This window comes from Corvus hawaiiensis, chromosome 6 (genome assembly GCF_020740725.1).
Source record: "Corvus hawaiiensis isolate bCorHaw1 chromosome 6, bCorHaw1.pri.cur, whole genome shotgun sequence".
NCBI classification, from domain to species: Eukaryota; Metazoa; Chordata; class Aves; order Passeriformes; family Corvidae; genus Corvus; species Corvus hawaiiensis.
Window position 1 is genome coordinate 51,984,475 of NC_063218.1, and position 18,932 is coordinate 52,003,406.

The 18,932-nt window shown below is 37.0% G+C and overlaps 1 protein-coding gene across 1 annotated transcript in view; it reads right to left on the reverse strand.

Moving 5' to 3' along the window:
• Positions 1 to 18,932, reverse strand: part of PDE3B (phosphodiesterase 3B) — an 82,622-nt gene that overhangs the window by 18,739 nt on the left and 44,951 nt on the right. The window lies entirely within an intron of this gene.

The following is an 18,932-nucleotide window of genomic DNA, read 5'->3' on the forward strand; positions in this document are numbered from 1 at the left end:
CAGTAGCAAGTTTTTGTAAATACAGTGCAGAAAGCATTACATTAAATAATGTACTTTTAAAGGGGGCAAAAATCTCTCCAATATCTTAGGTTAAAAATTGGTATTTTAAAAAACATTTTCTTGCAGGAGGTTTTGTTAGGCTTTGCTTGAACATGGCTACAAAGCTCCATGTTCTGAATAACCTCACTAAACCCACCAAACCCACAAGAGAACGTCAGCAACACAATTTGAAGATGCTATCAGCTTCAAGTACGTCAACAGCACTCACTTAATTTGTCTTCTATACTGACAAAAAATGAAAACAACATACAAGAAATGAAATTCAGATGTCTGTTCTGTTTCAAAAGCTTTCAGTCTTCATGACTTCTAGACAGATTCTAACTATTCTCTGATAAATTAATTCATTTGCAAAATGCGTACTCACAAATTAAACATAGCTTTTCACTCTTTTGCGTAGCTACAGAGCACAAATAACATGCCAATACCCCGCTTGGTAGTTCATATCTTGCAATCCTGGAAGCTCTTCTGCTTATTTTTACAGGTGAGATCTAGGTATGTTTTTGCTCCTCTGGGACTAACAGCTCTTCCACGGAGAAAACACAATGTTCCAGTCTGGAGCTTGTCCAGAAGAAGGTGCAGAAAGTGTCGAAAAAGAAACACAGGTGGGGACGTGTCAGCAGTGCCCAGGCAAGGGAGGCACTTAAAGGCTTTTTTTCTCTTCAGTTATCTTCACAGAGATACCACTAAACTATGCTTAAAGTTAGTAGTTATGACATCCACTTCTAGGAAAACTGAAGAGATTTACCTCGAAGCATGTGCTTGGACTGGGAGTAAGTTGTGCTCTGTCAAAAAATCATACTGGGTGATACTGAGTAAAGCAAGCAGATCAAAATCAAGAATTAAGAATTTAAGTATTTGAGAGTTTGGGGTTTTTTCTAAGTGACTAATCTAGCTACCATGTCTTTTTGTTTTGCTTTTTTTTTACTGTCTGTCACTGACAAACAGTAAGATAATGACCAACATTCTCTGGCCATACCCATTTTGCCACGATGCATTTGGTTTTAGCAACATCTTGTCAGACTGGGGTGGTTTTTCATTTGTTTGTTTAAGTGGGTTTTTTTTTAAATTTTCTTCATTGTGAGGTTTCTCTTTCTAAATTGACATTTCTGTACTGCATTGAACATCAGTAGATCTTTTGGTTTCATTCTGTCCTCGCACACAGAGACTGCATTAATCTGCTTCATTAACTTTTGACTCAATCAGCACCAAAGATCAGCTGTCCACATGGGTTTTGTTAGTTGTGTTAGTAACCTTTGATACTAATGGGCCACTGAGTTGCGTCAGCTCGCTCGCAATCTTGCAGCCTCCATTAGGGGACAGAAAAGAGGTTTCCCTCTTGGACTATTTTATTTTTCTTTTAAATAAGTGGAATGTTAGCTAATTTTATTTGTTGCAAACGAGCTCATAATAATAATTTAAAAAACATAACAAACGAACAAAAAACCAAACCAATAAACATCTTGCTAACTCCAGAAAATTTCTGTACCAAACATTTTACTGCAACTCCTTTATTCATCCTTTAAGCCACGTGTACATGTACATATGCTCACATAAGCTACAATTTCGGGGGTCCACCTTTGTGACTAAAGAGGTTGAAAACCTTCCTTTTGGTTTTAGTCCCACTATGGTAAATAGATAGGCTCTTGTGACCCATGCTCACCCAGTATACAAAAGGCAGAAAAATCTTCCAATCTACTTTCAACGCAAATAATGGTTTGATATTTTAAATGGCAGGGCATAATTTTATGCAGTTTTACTTAAATGAAAAATTTCACAGCTTGGATTCATCACTGAAAATTTTCTGTTGTCATTTAAACCAGAAGATTTAAGCTTCTCCACTGATACCAATTTTACAGCAAAGACACTAAAACAGTTTTGAAATAAACAGAACTTCAGTTTACATGTACTTTGCTATCAGATTTTTCTTAATTCATGATATATCACCATTAATTAGAAGCCATATCTCCTGAGAGAAGACAGAGCAGTATATCAACACAGCTAGCAGGCTACCACGGTCTGTCACATTTTCAGGGGTCACTCCATGTGCCACACATCAAAGTAATTAAAATGAACTGATGAGAATTATAGGTATAAAGTAGCAATCTCTTCTGCTAAGCACAACTGGAAAAAAGTGCAAATCTCTAAACAATGAATATTTTTCCACGGTAAATCCGACTTGGTACATCTCTACACTAAGCAAATCCTTGCAGGTCAGTAGTGGAAGGAGGGTTACCTTTCTTTAGGTGCTGAGAACGCACCACAAGGTGGCACTCAAAATCCAGAAAGCCTCCCCCACAAAAAACAATTTCGGGAGAAAGGAGCAGAAAGCAGCAGAATATTCCTTAATATACCTTCTGCAGAATTGACAGGGTTTGAAAGACAAGGAGGGTGACTATTTTAAAGGTTAACAGCTGATAAATTCTATTTCTCTGTTTAAAGAATAATTTTCTCCTTAGCACTAAGGAAATTGTACTTTGTCTCACTACCTACCAGACTTAGTTTAAGTAGCCTAACTCCATGCCTTGGAAGCTAAATCTGGAATACTAAACAAGCAGCATTTCTGGCATTATTTTTTGTTGAGAGCTTAGCAGTCGAAGCTTTTTTTCATTACTGTACATCAACAAAAGTTACAAATATCGCATTGATATTACAACAGGAGTGAAAAGACACCATTTATTTTGACCTACTGTGAACAGACCAAGAGACCTTAAAATAGGTCTTTTGCAGAGGCTCAGCAATTTCTGATTTTGCAACCATGAGACTTGTTGCAGAAAGATCTGTAATCTGTAATACTAAGATTTTGTAATCCATTGCACATAACGTTCTTCCCTCACCTCCTCCATCAAGAAACACCTTATCAAGGATGGACTTGAGTCATAAAAGTTCCAAGCTGCAGCTTAGACCTCTGCTTAGTAATTCACACACTTGGGCTTTGAGCATCCATTGTCAGTGGCAACATCACAGCAATCGCATGTTTGGGAGCTCCTCTGAAAATCAAACTGCAGTGGGCTCTAATGTTGCAGATGAACTTCTGAAAGGTAAGAAGTCTATAGCCATTCCCACCAGAAATATGCATAGGAAATTGCCAGTCAGCTTGGAGGAGAAGTTCTCATATCAGCCTGAGTCCAACCGCAGAGTTTTCCCAGCTTATCCAGAGAGCCATGAACACACTCTCCCGGTTTTGTATCACTGATACAAGCTGATCAGGGGTTTGAAGGACAGCTTCAGTAGAAAATAGCTTCAAATAGAAAAAAACTAACCAAGAAAAAACCCACACATGCACCATGCCTTGTTCTTTAACAGTCGGGGACTGTATTACTTTTAACTGTAATAACTGAATCTATTTAGCCTCTGAAATAAATTTCCATCGGTTAAAAGACAAGCCAGCTTACAAAACCCCTTTAAGTACAAGTGACCTTTCCCAATTTGGCCATCATCAGCCAGCATAGGTCAAACTGAAACTTGTCACTCAAAACAGCCTAAGAGTGTCAAGAGAAGGAATTTGCGTCACTGAAAATAAGGGTTTTTTTAAAGGCTAAAAAAGTTGTTAAAGCTCAACAAATTCTGCCCAAAGTTGCTGTTCTGAAGAATTAACACTGTATTCAGTACTATGGGCGTTCAGTCAAATCTCAGGAGATCTTAAATACTTCTCACTTAGTGGATATATGGAGAAAAATTGACAGCAGGCATCAGGCTTATGTTTTCTCAAAGAATAAAAGCAATATTTCCATATAATTCAGAGGAGTTGCCCTGCTATTTGAACACCAGAATAAAAACCTAACCATCACCAAAGCTTAAGGACAGCACTTTTGGCAAAACACACCTTGTTAGCAACATCAGAAGCACGTAAAAAAATACATGAGGTAACAGTAACCGAGGCCTTTCCTAGTACAGCTTATAGCTCCAACAGCAGCAGGAACGTGGCAACGTTACTTTTCACAAAGTAAAAGGCAGTAAGTGCTCCTCTGAGAAGTGCATGGTCTAAATAAACTAAAAACAGATGAGGAATGGGAGAAGACAGTCAAGGCAAATCAGCAGGGTTTCAGGGGGGTTGGTTTTGTTTTTAATTACTTTTCCATTGAAAAGGTTATCTTTCCTATCTCAGCGCACCCAGCGGTTCCAGGGCCTGGAATAGAGGTGTCTTTCAGAAGAGTTGATGCCATGGAGGGTGGAGGTTTTTTAGAACTTCTTTATACAAATACCACAACTCCATTTGTCTAAAGTTATGTTTGAGGAGTTATTTTCAACTTCCAAAGGCTTAAGCATGACAAAAGATTATGGATTTTACTTTTGTCAAGATATAAACCACTGAAATTACTATAAAAGTACACTAAGCATTTCTAAACATTTTTTTTTTAAATGCTAATGTTGAACTCAAAGTATATTTTACTAGGTAAATGCAGTGATGTTTTCCTAATAATTTAACTTATAAAATACAAAATCATATTAGCTTAGTTACTCCAGAATTATTTGTTTGTGAAAAGTTGTACTAAGAACAACACTAATGCTTATGCAGAGATTTAAAATACACAGCTACAAAAAAAAAATATTGCAGAGCTTAGAAATCTAAAAATCAATTTTAAAAGTCAAATATAACCAACACTATTCTCCATGCCCCAAGCTGAGGTGTGCACACTGTCTAAGGCCACACACAATGTTAACATTTGTAACATTGCCGTATGATTCCCTGAACATAAAATAGGATTTCGTTTCACTGATGATACTTTTTAGGAGATTCAATGTGTGCTTTAATGCTTGTAAAGAAAAGAAACCTTGTCCTATTTGAGGACATCCATTCCATTCCATGCTCCAAAATTTTAATGAAGAAAAATGAGCACAAAATTGAGTTTCTACTTCTGACTGAGGCTTTCATTGATCAAATATAAAGGATTCCTAGTTGCCAGTAGCATCTGTTTGACACCATTAGGCATTAGCTCCGTAAATAAGTATTTCCATAGCAACGAAGCATAGAATTAACTAAACAATGAAACCAACACCATAGCAACTTGATTCAGAAATCAACTCCTCGAAAAATCACCTCACTCAAAAGCCAAATTCTACAACTAGATGAGAAACAAATTTATTGTAAAATATGAGAAAGGTTGCGGTCCATACCCATTTCTTTTCATGACTGCCTTTCAAACAGGATTGATCCATTGCTTTTATTTCTAGATTAGTCTTTTGTAGCAGCTTACAATCAATTACCATGTTTTATCCATGTAATTTAATAACACAAAAAAACCCCCCCACAGCAGTATACAACCTAGAAGTCCTGGAGGTCTTATTTATTATTAGAGGTCTTTTCCCTCTCTGTAGAACAGGTAGATGTGGAAAAACAGTATGTTATGAAGTAGTTAAGTTGTATTCAGCATGAACTAAAGGTGATGCAACCAAATAATGACTCTCAAAGTAGAGGCAGCATTATTTAGATAACAAAGACAATGTTCTGTTGTGAAATCTTGCAGGCCAAAACAGCAGCCACTTGAGTAGATTGTTGTGATCAAGACAAAATACAGCCCTCAGCAGGATACTCTGGGCATTAAGAATCATGATGGTTTTTCTCCACTCCCTAAACCTTCCCATGAAAATAAATGGAAGAGGGGAAAAAACTAGGGTATTTTTGGAACCCTAATACTTATCACTTCCTGACTCTATACACAATTTATTTATCCAAGGTTGTAAAATGGCCAATGGGTTGTGAAGTCTACAGATAGCCACAATCTTTGAACAGAAGCTGTGTGTGCTTTCATGGTTCTGAGGTTTGGACACACATCCTGACGGAAACAGTCATATCCCCTATCCAACGACTCAGTTGTTGACTCTGCTGCACTCTTTCATGAAAGACATTACTTTTGCTCTTTTAAGAGCCCTAAAATCTTCCTTCAGTGAAAAGATATTTGCTTCTTCTTAATTGCTTTAATTAACACTCTTCTATACACTAAATAGCACCTGCAATCTATTTGGCTGGACACGTAAGAACAACACTGGAACATGCAGGTGTCTCCCTACTATAACGTTTCCACCAGACTCCACAGTATCCTGATCCTCCCCACAAATACAAATCTTTGACAAGAGCTGCACCTAGGTAAACTTTAATAAGTCCCTTTAGAGTTTTCACAAGCTTCATTACTATTTTCAGTAACTTTGCCCTCAGCACAGATACAAAAACAGAGCAAAAATGCCTCACTGTACACTAAAGCTTCAAAGAAGCCTGCAGCAAGCTTATTCTTACAGCTGATGCTACTCCCTGCAAGCAGAAAAATACTTTTTTGTTTGGCTGGGGTTTTGTTTCTTTTTTTACATGTTTGTTTCATTTGGTTGTTTTTAAAAAGACATGCTACTTCTGCTTTTGTACCCAGGAGTACCAGCAGGACAGCTTCTACTTTGTCTGCTGTAGAAAGTTCTCCATTCTTGTCTGTTTTATTTGATCTGATCTTCTTTTTATATATATTTTTTAAGATCTTTTAATGTTTCAAAAAGGTTCTAAAAGGTAGAAAGTAGAGGGTTTTTTTCTTATTATGTAGGTAATGAAAAAAAAACTGTCTAAAACCACACTTAGGTCATTTCCTGTTCCTTCTAGGTTTTGTCAGACTTGCACGTCAGAGTAAAGGCCAACCAGTAATTTATGGCAACTGGGGGAGGGAGGGCAGACAGGAAAAAAAAAAGCCTGCTATGTGCAGATCCTTTAATTGCCCATTATAAGCATTTTCCTTTGGAGCATGTGGTTCTAATCACCATCAAAGGAAAGCAATAGTGCTAGGTGGATTAGTGCTCTGCTCCGGTGCAGTTGCTTCGGTGTTCTGGCATTCTGCACCACTTTTACTGTCATCCAAAAACCCAAAGCCGTTCTTTTTAAAGCGGTGTTTATTTTACAAAAAGCAAGATCTAGAAATTGCTCCCCAAACATCCTTTTCCCATTTACCTATTGGCATTATTTTACAATTATACACAGTAAAAGCCTTTACTGCTGTGTTGACACACTGTTAATGCATCATGTTGGAACAGACAGAGGGAACAACCTTATATTTTATCTTCCTTCAATAGAAGGATATGCCAAAATCTTATGCCGAAATATTTTACTGTATGCTGGTGTATTCTTAATGCAGTAACTAAAAACACTTAGAGATGAACCAATTTCTTCCTCTTATGACTTACATTTTTCAATCAATTGGTGTTTTTCCACCTATTACCCTGGAAATATAGGTATGAATCTAGGATTTTTTTCTTTTCAGCAAAGAGAAAATATGCCATATGTACACAAGTGTTCCTACAGAATTGAGCTCAAAAAAGGGGGATACTGAATTTTTCACACAGAGTTTTGTCCCAAATTTTTCTTTAAAATAGCATATATATGTATAAAAATGCTTATATTTTCCTCTCTCCCCACTCCCTCTCTAAAACAAGAAGCGTAAAATTAAACCGTACAACTCTCTTAGTCAAAAATTACCATGAATCTGAGAATGGTTAGCATCAAATTAATTAGACCAAATGATCATCTAGTCCAGTATCTTGCCATTAGCAACAGCAGCCACTTCAAGATAAGGATATTCTCAAGTAAACAGCAACACAGCCCAAGAAGCTACATGGTAAGCATATATTACATGTGTAGTACAAAAGTCTGTGGATCTTTCACCTTTGCATTTCTCTGATAGTCTTTCTCAGACCTAACATTATATTCTGACAGATCCAACATCACACACAAAGGCATTTCTCAAGTTAAACGCAGATTTTGCAAAGTTCCCTTTCATTCTGGGTCTGTCACCGTCGAAGTTGTACAGTGAGGAAGCAAACAACCACCAGAACTTTCATGCAGTTCACCCACTGAACAATTGGTTTTTGCAAAAGCTTCAAGTTGTTCTCCAGCTGATTTCAGGCACAAAACAAATTTTTTCAGACTATGAGGCTGCATTTTCATATCCCTCAGGCTACTTCAGAGACACAGCACCTTCAGCATAACAAACCCTCTAAATCACTGAACACCAACACCTGTCATTTGATTGTGTTAGTTGTCATCTTAGGGGTTTTATTTACAAAAATTGCCACAGGGTACAAGCTTTACGCAAATGGGTGTTTTTTCTTTCAATTACCTGATGGTGACCCAAAAAGAAATATTACAGAGTTAGAGAAGTAAGCTGAAAGAAGCTGGTCAAGACACCAAAGAAGATATTATGTCATAAAGGAAAGCAAATATTGCTGCAGTGCTTTGGTTGGAAGTTATACACTGGGACTGAACTGACTCCATCCTCAGTTGCTCAAGCTAAAGACTTAAAAGCAATAATTTAAAAACAGATGAGAATATAATTATGAGGCTGATTACAAGAGCAAATATGTTAGTGAAAGTTAAATCAGTATTAAGAAAAATTATCTTAATGGACAAGTTTCTGGTTGAAGTGCCAGGAAATACAAGATGAAATCTCTTAGGGGGAGAAAAATATTGAAACTCTGAAGAATGTAATACAGATTGCTCTCAGAAAGAGAGGGGAATGCAAATTGCTGCATTCTACAGAAAGTGCCAATTTACTTTGCTCTAATGTATTCATGGTAAGTACTACTTTAGTTGGCAGCTTTGTAAGCAGCTGAGAAAAGAATCAAATGACAGAAGATTTGAAAGAAAGCAATTTTTTTTTCCCCACATAGTGACATTGTGATGCAGCTCTAAACAAAAAATAAACAACAATGATGCCTTCCCACTCGTTGCATTAGGTGATGACTAACTACAAATTACTTGGGAAGATCTGCTTTGTGCCCAAAATGCAAGTCTTGCATAGATATATTTTTATCTTGCATGTGCAAAGTGAACAAAAGAATTACCACCAGCAGTTTGGGAGGATCACAAACATCATTGCACCTTGCTTTGTGATCAATTCATCTTTCTAGGAAGAAAATATGCAGTCAGACCCCTCTGGTAGTGGTTACCATTTACTAATCTGGTGAAAGCTTTCTCTGTGAAAAGACTGAGGGATGAACGGGTTCAGATTTCAGCTAAAAGAGGGAAAAAGAATCCCAACCAGCCTCAAACTCCAGAAGTCACTGTGAAATACTGTGGGTTTAATAAGGTTTAGTAGCACATCCTTCTCAATGTGATCCCCTTTACGTAGGTGTAAACTGAATTTCACATCCTGCTAATGTGGTAACTAAAGGTGAACTTCCAGGAAAGAAAACTCATCTCTGTCTCACATTCAATGTCTCCTAAACCAGAGGTTCTTTTCTTCACTGGCTTTTTATATATTATGTTCCATTCTGCTGTTCTATCACAGGACTCTCGCACACTTGAAGACATAACTGTACAACCTATTACACACAAAGGTAGTGGAAAATTGCATCCAAAAGCCTATTTCCATTCCACTGTTTTGGTTTACTCTGTAAGCTACTTTGCTACCATATTTGTAGGGCACAACTACAGTTACCTACAGCATTCTTATTGCAAAGGTTTCTAAATACCAAAGCCTAGCACAAAAAAAAATAGTGAAAAATACTGATGCCAACATGTTCCCTAGTTTTGTTTCTATAAGTTTTCCTACAATTTTGATGAGTGAAATCCTAACCCAACCTCCCTTCCATTAAAAGAAACTTTCCTTTAAAAAATCAAACCTTTGTTTCTATGACAGATTTTACTTATGATTTTGATGACTAAAATCATTACCCAAACCTCCCACCCCCCTCCAAAAAAGTAAATATCTTCTAAATACCCAGACTCAACAAAATCTTTTATTTTTTTTCTTTTATTTTGGTAGCACGACTCAGATGGAGAACTAATATTAAAGAAGGAGGTCAAGATGGGTCAAGTGTCTTCCAGTGACTGTAAGATAATAATGATAGCTTGCCAGTTTTTTCTATGCAAGCAGAAAGGCATTGGAATCTTCTTTTAAACTACAAGACATTTTTAGCAAAATCATCACAACAGTGAAAGTTACATAAACATCTACAGAGAACAACACTGGCAGTGAGAATATAATTTGCCATTTGGGACAAGTATTACTTACAATAAAGTTACAGTGTAGCACGCCCAATAAATCTATCAGATTTTATAAATGCATGCAAAGGAACTTTTCCTTGGGGAACAACACTAATTTTTTCATTTCTCAGCCTTTTTCTATCAACGTTTTATGTGTTTGCTATGAAATCTCTTTCAGACTGTGTTTTCAAATGTTTTTTTCAGCTACTAATAAGATGAACCTAAAAAAAAAACCCCTACACTCATCTGTGACTAATTCTATGTTCTTATCAACAAATTCAGCTCTCAACTAGCACCTCATAGAGCTTGCATATGTTTTGATTTATTTTCTCTAGAGCAGAAAAGGGGAAAATACCAAGAATTTGAACCATAGAAAAACAATGGGATGCCAAGACTCTCAGCAATATCTGACTAGAAAAATACTGTCCCAGAGAGAAAATCAGGCAAGTTTTGACAAAACCTATCAGACCACTATAATTGGCTATTCCATTAAAAAAAATTTTTAAATCCCCAAAACCTCGTAATCTTTATTAAAAAGGAAAATATTTATATAGCTTGGGGGTTTTAAACTGAACACTATGTACCTCATGCTTTAAAAACAAACATTTTTTCCATTTCAGGAATTATAATTTCATTCTAAAATTAATACATATAAAAATATCTTCTGCAGCATTTCATTATTAAATTTAAACTGATATGAAGTAATTAGAATTTTTTTGTCTATTTGAGTATTTTTAACATATCAGTTAACTTATGATGTCCAAAATGTGTATATTAATCAAATACTTTTGCAAAGCACATACAAATTAAAGTAGGAGAATGTCTGGACAAAACAAACAATCAGGTATTTAGTCATTCATGTAAAATAAGATTTTGTTCTAGTAACTCTGTACATTGTGTTAAAACCAATCACAAACTATGTCTTGTATCATAGGACCAGAAAATGGCAGCTACACCATCAGCTTCTAAAAGGATCCAGAAAAATGTGAGGAAAATGTCAGACAAAATGGACAGAAATTGGGGGGGATGAAATAGGGGCAGGACCCTACAAAATTAATTTACAGCTGCACTATGTAAATGTAATATTGACAAAAATCAGTAGGGTTTTCTACACCAATACCATGCCAAACAAGTCTACTTGAAACAGACTTTTGAAACAGACTGCACTTATCAATAAAAGCGGACCAGTCAGTGAGTGTGCTTTGATTTAAAAAAAACAGACACAAACAAAACACAATGAACAACTTTGACATGGTCTCCCATTAATGGTCCCAAAGAAATCACATTTACATGGGAAGAAAGGAATGGCTCTTCTCAGGATTAGCAATTTGTTAAAACATAAAAAGCAAAGAATGAGAGTAGAATGTTCACAGAAAAGAAAAAAAATTGCCAATAGAGACTTCCTCAAAGATTCAAGCTGGGATCTATCCTAATCACCCCTCTCAAAGTGAATTGAAACAGCAGTAGATGTCTGAAGTGTCAACATGCACCGATGACACAAAATTCCCGAGTATAGTCAAAAATAGAGTTGATTGTGGAAAGGAATCAATAGGCCCTAATCTAGTGATTAAATAGGAATAACACATTGCTGGAATTCTGCACTAATGAGTAAACGCTGAGAACAAAAATAAATTTTAAACTATTTGTGTGGAACGCCAGGCTTATATTACACCAATAGCAACCAGGAAAGAGATCTTGGAGTCATTTGCACCAGCCCCATTCTCAAAGATGTTAAATGAAATATTAGAAAAGGAATGTCAGACAATACAGACAAAACAGCGTCACTGCATAGATCCAAGCAACACCCACAGTCCAAGCTGCAGAGAGACAGAAGTATTGAAGAAATAGAAAAGGGCAGGCTAATGAGAGAAATCAAAGGGATGGAGCAGTTTCTACTATAAGGAGCTGCACAGACTGCGAGACTGGGATCCCTCAAGCGTGAGGAAAACAGAGGGATTACTGCAATGCTCTGTAGTTACCAGTGTCATGGAATGGTTGGTCCGTGCTGTTCACAAGCACAAGAATGGGGGCCATGTAATTAGACCATCTGGCAGCAGGCTTAAAACAAGCCTAAGGAGGTCTTTCTCACACACGACATAAATAAATTATTGCAGTAATTCCTGCTGGTTTTTACAGAAAAAAATGTAACCAAAGATGTTCAAAAACTTCACATAGACTCATCAATCCATGGCTACTCACCACAGCCCAGATGTGTCCTCCAGCTAAGGATGGCCCAAACTGTGATCTGACAAAACATGGCAGAGAACCCCACATGGGAAAGAACCCACTTCTGAAAGAAATGCCACTGCTGATAATTGCTCAAGATAAAAGCCTGAGATGAGGAGGCCAGTTTGGTATTATCTCCAATCAACGTAAAAAAGTAATTATAAAAATGGGCCCATCTTAGCAGTCCTCCTAGTTGCATGAAACTGTACTGTCCTTTATATCCTTGGGGAGTTTCCTACTGAGGCCTGATTACAGAATTGCTCCTCTCATCCACCTCTGTCTGAATTATAGATCTCCAAACTCTTTCTTGTAAATCTCACAGAATAGTTCAGGTTGGAAGGGACCTCTGGAGATCATCCAGTCCAACCACACACCCACATCAGTGGGGTTTGAATGTCCCCAGAGAAGGAGATTCCATGGTCTCCCTGGGCAGCTGTTCCAGTGCTCTGCCACCCTCAGGGTAAAGTCCTTCATTTTGAGGTGGAACTGCTTGTGTTTCAATTTATGGCCATTGCTCCTTGTCCTGTCAATGAGCAGCACCAAAAACAGTCTGACACCATCCTCTTAGCACCTGCCTTGGAGATATTTATATGCACTGATGAGATCCCCTCTCAGTGTTCTCTTCTCTCGACTAAATAGGCTCAGCATTCTTCCTCCACTCTTGTAGTCTGGAATATTCTGGAATATTCTCCACCCAATATGCTCCACCCAGAGTGTTCCACATGACTCAGTCATTCACTTTAAAGGAAATATACTTTAAAATATATAAATATTACCCACACGATTTGCTTATATTATGGCTCAGATACTCTTTAATCTATTTGTTCCCTTTTGCAGAATAATTGACATTAATGATCTAACCCTCCTCCAGCAGTAACTAAGTATGTGGCTTCTTCAAAACTTAAATACAAAACACATCAAAGAGCTTGGGAAATCCTAATAACATTCCTTTTCAGGCTGTGTATATTTTTATATACATGTATATGCATATACAGCTGTATATGTACACACGTATATACACACAAACTCTACAAAAAAGAGTATATAAACTATCTAATCACATTAAAAAAGCTCTTTGAAACACATTATTGCACTAACAGTATTATCACCTCTGTTACACTAGAGCATCAGCAAAAAAAGTAACACAATCAATGAAGAAACATTAAAACATCATCTTGCGTAACACACAGAAAATGCATGGAAAAAGTAAGCTACAGAACTTTTGCTTTTGCATGCATCTCACCTCTTATTTTTCATTACACTTTCAAAATGTGAACATCTGGCAGGCAACTAAAAATGATCAGGAAGGTTCAATAGAGACATCAAGCAGCAGAGATCTCAAGTAACAAAATGCAACACCAAATATTAAACACAAAACTGAATCAGGTGCAGACAGCAGGCCAATAGAGCTGAGAATTGCTTACAATTATACTGAACTAATCAAACACATTGATCAATCTGTTATCACACATCCAATTAGAACCTACTTTTTGAAGATCAGAGGAAATTACAAGTCTAATCCTAAGATGACAGGCACTGTCACAACTGTAACTATAACTGCTGTAAAAGGCACAGGGTACCTGTCTCTGAACATCATCACCGAACAGCTTAAAATAACTTAAATTCAGAAAAAATGTGTAAGAATTCTTGAGGAGATTAGCACTTGCTTTAAAACTAGCTAGAGACCTTCAGAAGCTGCATTTGAAATTTGAATGTGTTCATTACTAATTACATTTCTAAATGAAAACAAGTTTAGTTCTTTCCCCGTTCTTTATCCTCTAATAATTTTACTATTACTGCTTGGAAAGAAATTAGATGAGCAGCAGCCTGAGGCAGGGCAAAGGAGAAATAAGGAAAGAAAATATTATTGTGAGAACCTAAATTACTATTTCTTAACTCGTTATTTTCTTTCAAAAGAATTATTTATTATTTTAAAAGCATTTTACAGACTTCCCATATTGTCACACAAAGGTCCATGATCTGCTTTATCTACACAAGTGCTTATTTTTCAGTTTGATGGTGATGGCTGATGAGCACATGATCCATAAGAAATAAGAGAGAAATAATCAAATTGTACATAGAAGAATTTCTATTTATGCCAATAAAATTGGAAAGAAAAATCACAAAAAAATCACTGACATATAGTTCTATACACCATGGATACCATTGTAAATAAAGATACTTTGCAGACAAAGGGTTAAAATTAGGCTGTCATAAACTCAGAAATATAAAAACAGATGGAGAGAACCTTGTCTGAAATATATGGAAACACAGAATGATTTCTTCTATAGTACTTTTTTTTGCCTTTCCTTCTTTTTTTTTTTTTTTTTTTAATCCTTTCTTTTTAACCTGCCTGTTTATACTGTCTAACTTTTTTGCATTTGTTTCTGCCAAGGACAGTCAGATGGCCAATAAGGGCAATTACATCAGCAAGATAGCACATAATTGCCATGCATATTGCCAGGGATTTTGACCCAAAGATCAGTCAAGAGAAGGTTGATGGGGAAAATAACCAAAACAAGCAACGAAAAATCCCTCAAATTTTGAGGAAGACTTCATAAAAAAGAAACAAAAACTAAACAATGAAAAGTCCCTCAAATTTTGAGGAAGACTTCATAAAAAAACAAAAACCAAAACCAACCAACCAAACAAAAAAAACCCCAAACCCAGTTCACCTGAAAATTACCCACTGTATTTGCTGCTTCTCTTTTTTCCTGCTTTCATAATTTTACAATAAGAACCCTTTAGAGTTTGCCCTTATTTCAACCCCCTCTCTCCATTACACCATTAAGGTTTCAATCTTTCCAGGCCTACCTGTGCAGTGGCTCTTTCTTGGTCAGTGAAGAGAATTATCATAGAATCACAGAATACCCTAAATTGGAAGGGACCCACAAGGATCATCAAAGTCCAGCTCCTGGCCCTGCACAGGACACCCCAAGAGCCACCCCATGTGCCTGAGAGTGTTGTCCAAACACTTCTTGAACTCTGTCAGGCTGGTGCTGTGACCACTGCCCTGGGGAGCCTGTTCCAGTGCCCAACCATCCTCTGGGTGAAATCCAAACCTTTTCCTGATATCCAACCTAAACGTCCCCTGACTCAGCTTCAGGCCATTCCCTCGGCTCTTGTCACTGGTCACCAGAGAGAAGAGATCATTGCCTGCCCCTGTGCTTCCCCTCATGAGGAAGCTGCAGATTTCAACGAGGTCTGCCCTGTCTCCTCCTCTCTGTTAGGCAGTTATCAGTCAGAAATGTTCAATAAAGACCCATTACCAATTCCAGGTTAAATCAAACAGGGAGGACACCCTTCCTCCTGTGGAGCTCTGTGCTGGCACCTGCCTCTGTTTCCTTGTGCTTCAATTATGGCACTGATTGCTGAAAGTATCTTTTAACACGAAGGAAGAGCAGCCACAGCAGCTTTAACAGCAGATGACAAAACAGGATACACAAACACTTATGAAATATTAGGCCCAAAGGGACTAATTTTAATCTTTATTACATAGGACAGAGCAGATAGTAATAATTTCTGCACCCACCCCATAACTACCAACTGGCTTACTCTAGAACCTATTTTTAATGACAATGTCTGGGTCTTATCGCAGAAGTTAATTTTAGTTGAAAGAGAGCATGTGTGAGTGAAGGTTTTAAATATTTGCTCTAGGTTAGGTCATACGCAGCATAACTAGGATTGCACTAAATCACGTCATCTCTCCAGACTGCACAGGAACACAGAAAACTCATCCTCCAAAAATTAATGTTATTTTAAAAACTAATTCTGTGTTGAACCATTACAGCAAGGGAGAATTCAAATCTCTCTTCAGATTCCAACTTCCTACAGTGTCTTTTGCACATACAAAGAGGAGTCCTGTGACAAGTTCAGCAGAGCAGGAAGATCACTGTTACACTTCAGCATTTTCTCTCAGTAGTAAAATAAACAAATCTTGCATTTCAAGACAATCATAAATATTGGGGGGTTGGGGGATCAACATCTGTCATAACCACAAGAGCAAAACTATTTAAATGCTTTAACAACTAACAGGCAATTTATAAATAACATCATGATAAAGACAGACAGACTTTGGTTCTGTGGCCACTTTGTAAGCAGAACTGCTCCCAAATTCTTCACAGTAAGGCAGTAAAGCACAGATTTGACAGCAGTCCATACACAAAGGCAGATTGGACCAGCATTGCAGATCAAAAGCTCTGCCACAGCTCAACTTAAGAGAGTTGTTTCCTTAAGGAAGAAGCAAAAACTATTTTCTCCAAGATAAATTTGGTTAGAGATCAATTCTTTTTCAGAACCTATTTCCCCCTCATTTATAGCAGGTCCTAACTGAGCCTGAAGTAGATTTAGAAACCTTCCCAATTTGCCACCAGCGCATGAAAGTTTAGGAGGAAATTACTGATGTTTCCTCTAAAAGTTCTTTAATTCCTGGAGCATGAGTCCAGATCAAATATCACATTTCTCAAACACAAACCTGATGGCAAAGGTGCACACCGAGACATCAAACTCGGAAGCAGTCTCCATAGTAATGGTGGCTCTAAAAACCCATTGGAGGACTGCAGGCACGGTTAAGTGTAAATGAGAATCTTTGAGGCACAAACTAGAAAAGACCAAAAGCAATTTGTTTTAACAAATGTTACAGTATGGGAACAAAAGATAAATCAGCAAAAGTAGTAAGCTGCTCTGGCTTAAAATTGCTGTGGAGCTTTAAGAAATGACGATTCTAGGATGAAACTTTTGGGATTAGACTGGTTTATGCCAGTGAGAAGACACACAAAAAGGCAAGGGGTGTGTGTGTGTTTGTCCCTGGGTCCTGACTGGGGAAGAATTTTTCCAGTCTCCAATGCAGTAGTATGTGTAAACCTATGGAATTTAACTATGGATGAAGAAGCACGATAACAGAATTCTTAACTAGAAGGAAGTTGCACACGTCTCATACTACTCTTTAGAAGTAGCTTTATAGTATTCTAGCTATTAAACTTCTACCTGTGAGCATGAAGTCCAGAAGAAAAATGTCACACAAATGTCTAAAACACTTGAGTAGACCATTGAAGTTTTCCTATTGTATGCTATTCCATTTCCTGTCTTGCTATAGCCCTTAAAAATGCTCTTACTCTCATTATATAAAGGCTATTTCCTCTCTCTGATATAACTTTTTTTCACCACCTTCTTTCATATAGAAAGCATCACCAATGGTTTTTAATATAATTTAACATTTTCATGCTGATTACACTGTAGTGTCTGCACTGTCCTACAATTCCTTTTAAAAAAATAGAGATGACTGTAAAATGGGCTATTTAGACACTTAAAAGAAAATTAGCAGGGTGGACAAAACCCACTTGGAAACATAATCTCCTCAGGTTTGCTCTCACAGAATGGTTTGAAAAAAGTAGCAATGCCCTAATTTATGGGTGCTTCTCTCACAAGCCATCTGCCTCAAGCAAAACAGCTGCCAGTGATGCAAGCTGGGAAAGTGGCCAATCTGGCTCACATGCAACTATATACCCAATAGAGCAATTAATAAGTCACAAAACAGTACCCAATTATGCAAGCATTTTTGAATCTTGGGGCTCAGAACAGGGTTGAGAGAGCATGAGACAGCCTGAAGGAACTCTCAGCATTCAACTCTGCTCTACGGATGCTCCAGCATCACCTGATCTTTCCTTCCTAGTAAGCTTCTTCAAAAATATGAACCCAGATGCCAGTATTTAAATTGCAGGAAATATCTTAAATAATTGCTTAAGCCCCAAGACTCACATAATGCAACTTTTCATTCAAAAAGCACAGGGTACTTATTCATGAAAAACGAGTCAATAATGACATTATTTTACCTTACTTATGCGAGTGAATTAGAACAAACATTATTTCTATTGTCTTCTTTCAAATATCACCATCTGAGTTTCATATATTTTTGTTTTTAAAAAGAATTAGTAATTTAAAATTTAATAAAAAGGTCCTCTCCAGACATCAACTGAAATGCAGTCAGGGATATTTTTTTGGCAGGTATAAAGCAAGATTCAAGCTGAGCATATCTGAGTAAGTTTTGACAGTTGTGTCATATCAAATTAATTTTTCAATGCTCTTTTGTTCACAGCAAGTTTCACTAATTGTCAAAATAGAGGAAAATTAAAGTCTACACATGTTTCAATCTCTGGGGGCCTTCATCAGGAAAAAGTCAGGCTATGTTAGAGTTAAAAAGATTAGTCTACCCTTTGTGTTTTGTCAGATTAACTGGAGGAGCTGTGTATTACGAGACTATCCCCAGGTTTATTAAAAAGAACACACACTGATCCATATGCATAATAGAAAAATCAAACCAGAAACGTGATTAAACATGTAAATATGCCTTGTTTGTTAGCAGTTTTCTGTTTTATTTCCTGACATAGCAGGAATAGTTTCTGTCAAAATATTATTACAGTATCACTGCTTGGCAACCATCACTACAGAAGAAGATAGTCTAAAATGAAGAATACAACCATACCTCTGTTACAAGCCCTATCCCAACATTACTTCCCCAAATAAGTGTATAAAGCATATTAGTTTCAACTGTAGACAAATTAAGAAGATGCCTAAATCCATCATCTCTCTTACTTTCTCTCTCCCCCTACCAAAATACATAAAGTTATTCATAAAACATAGCAATTTGTTCACACTTGCGCAAAAATCAAAAAATATTCATTATGTTCAATAC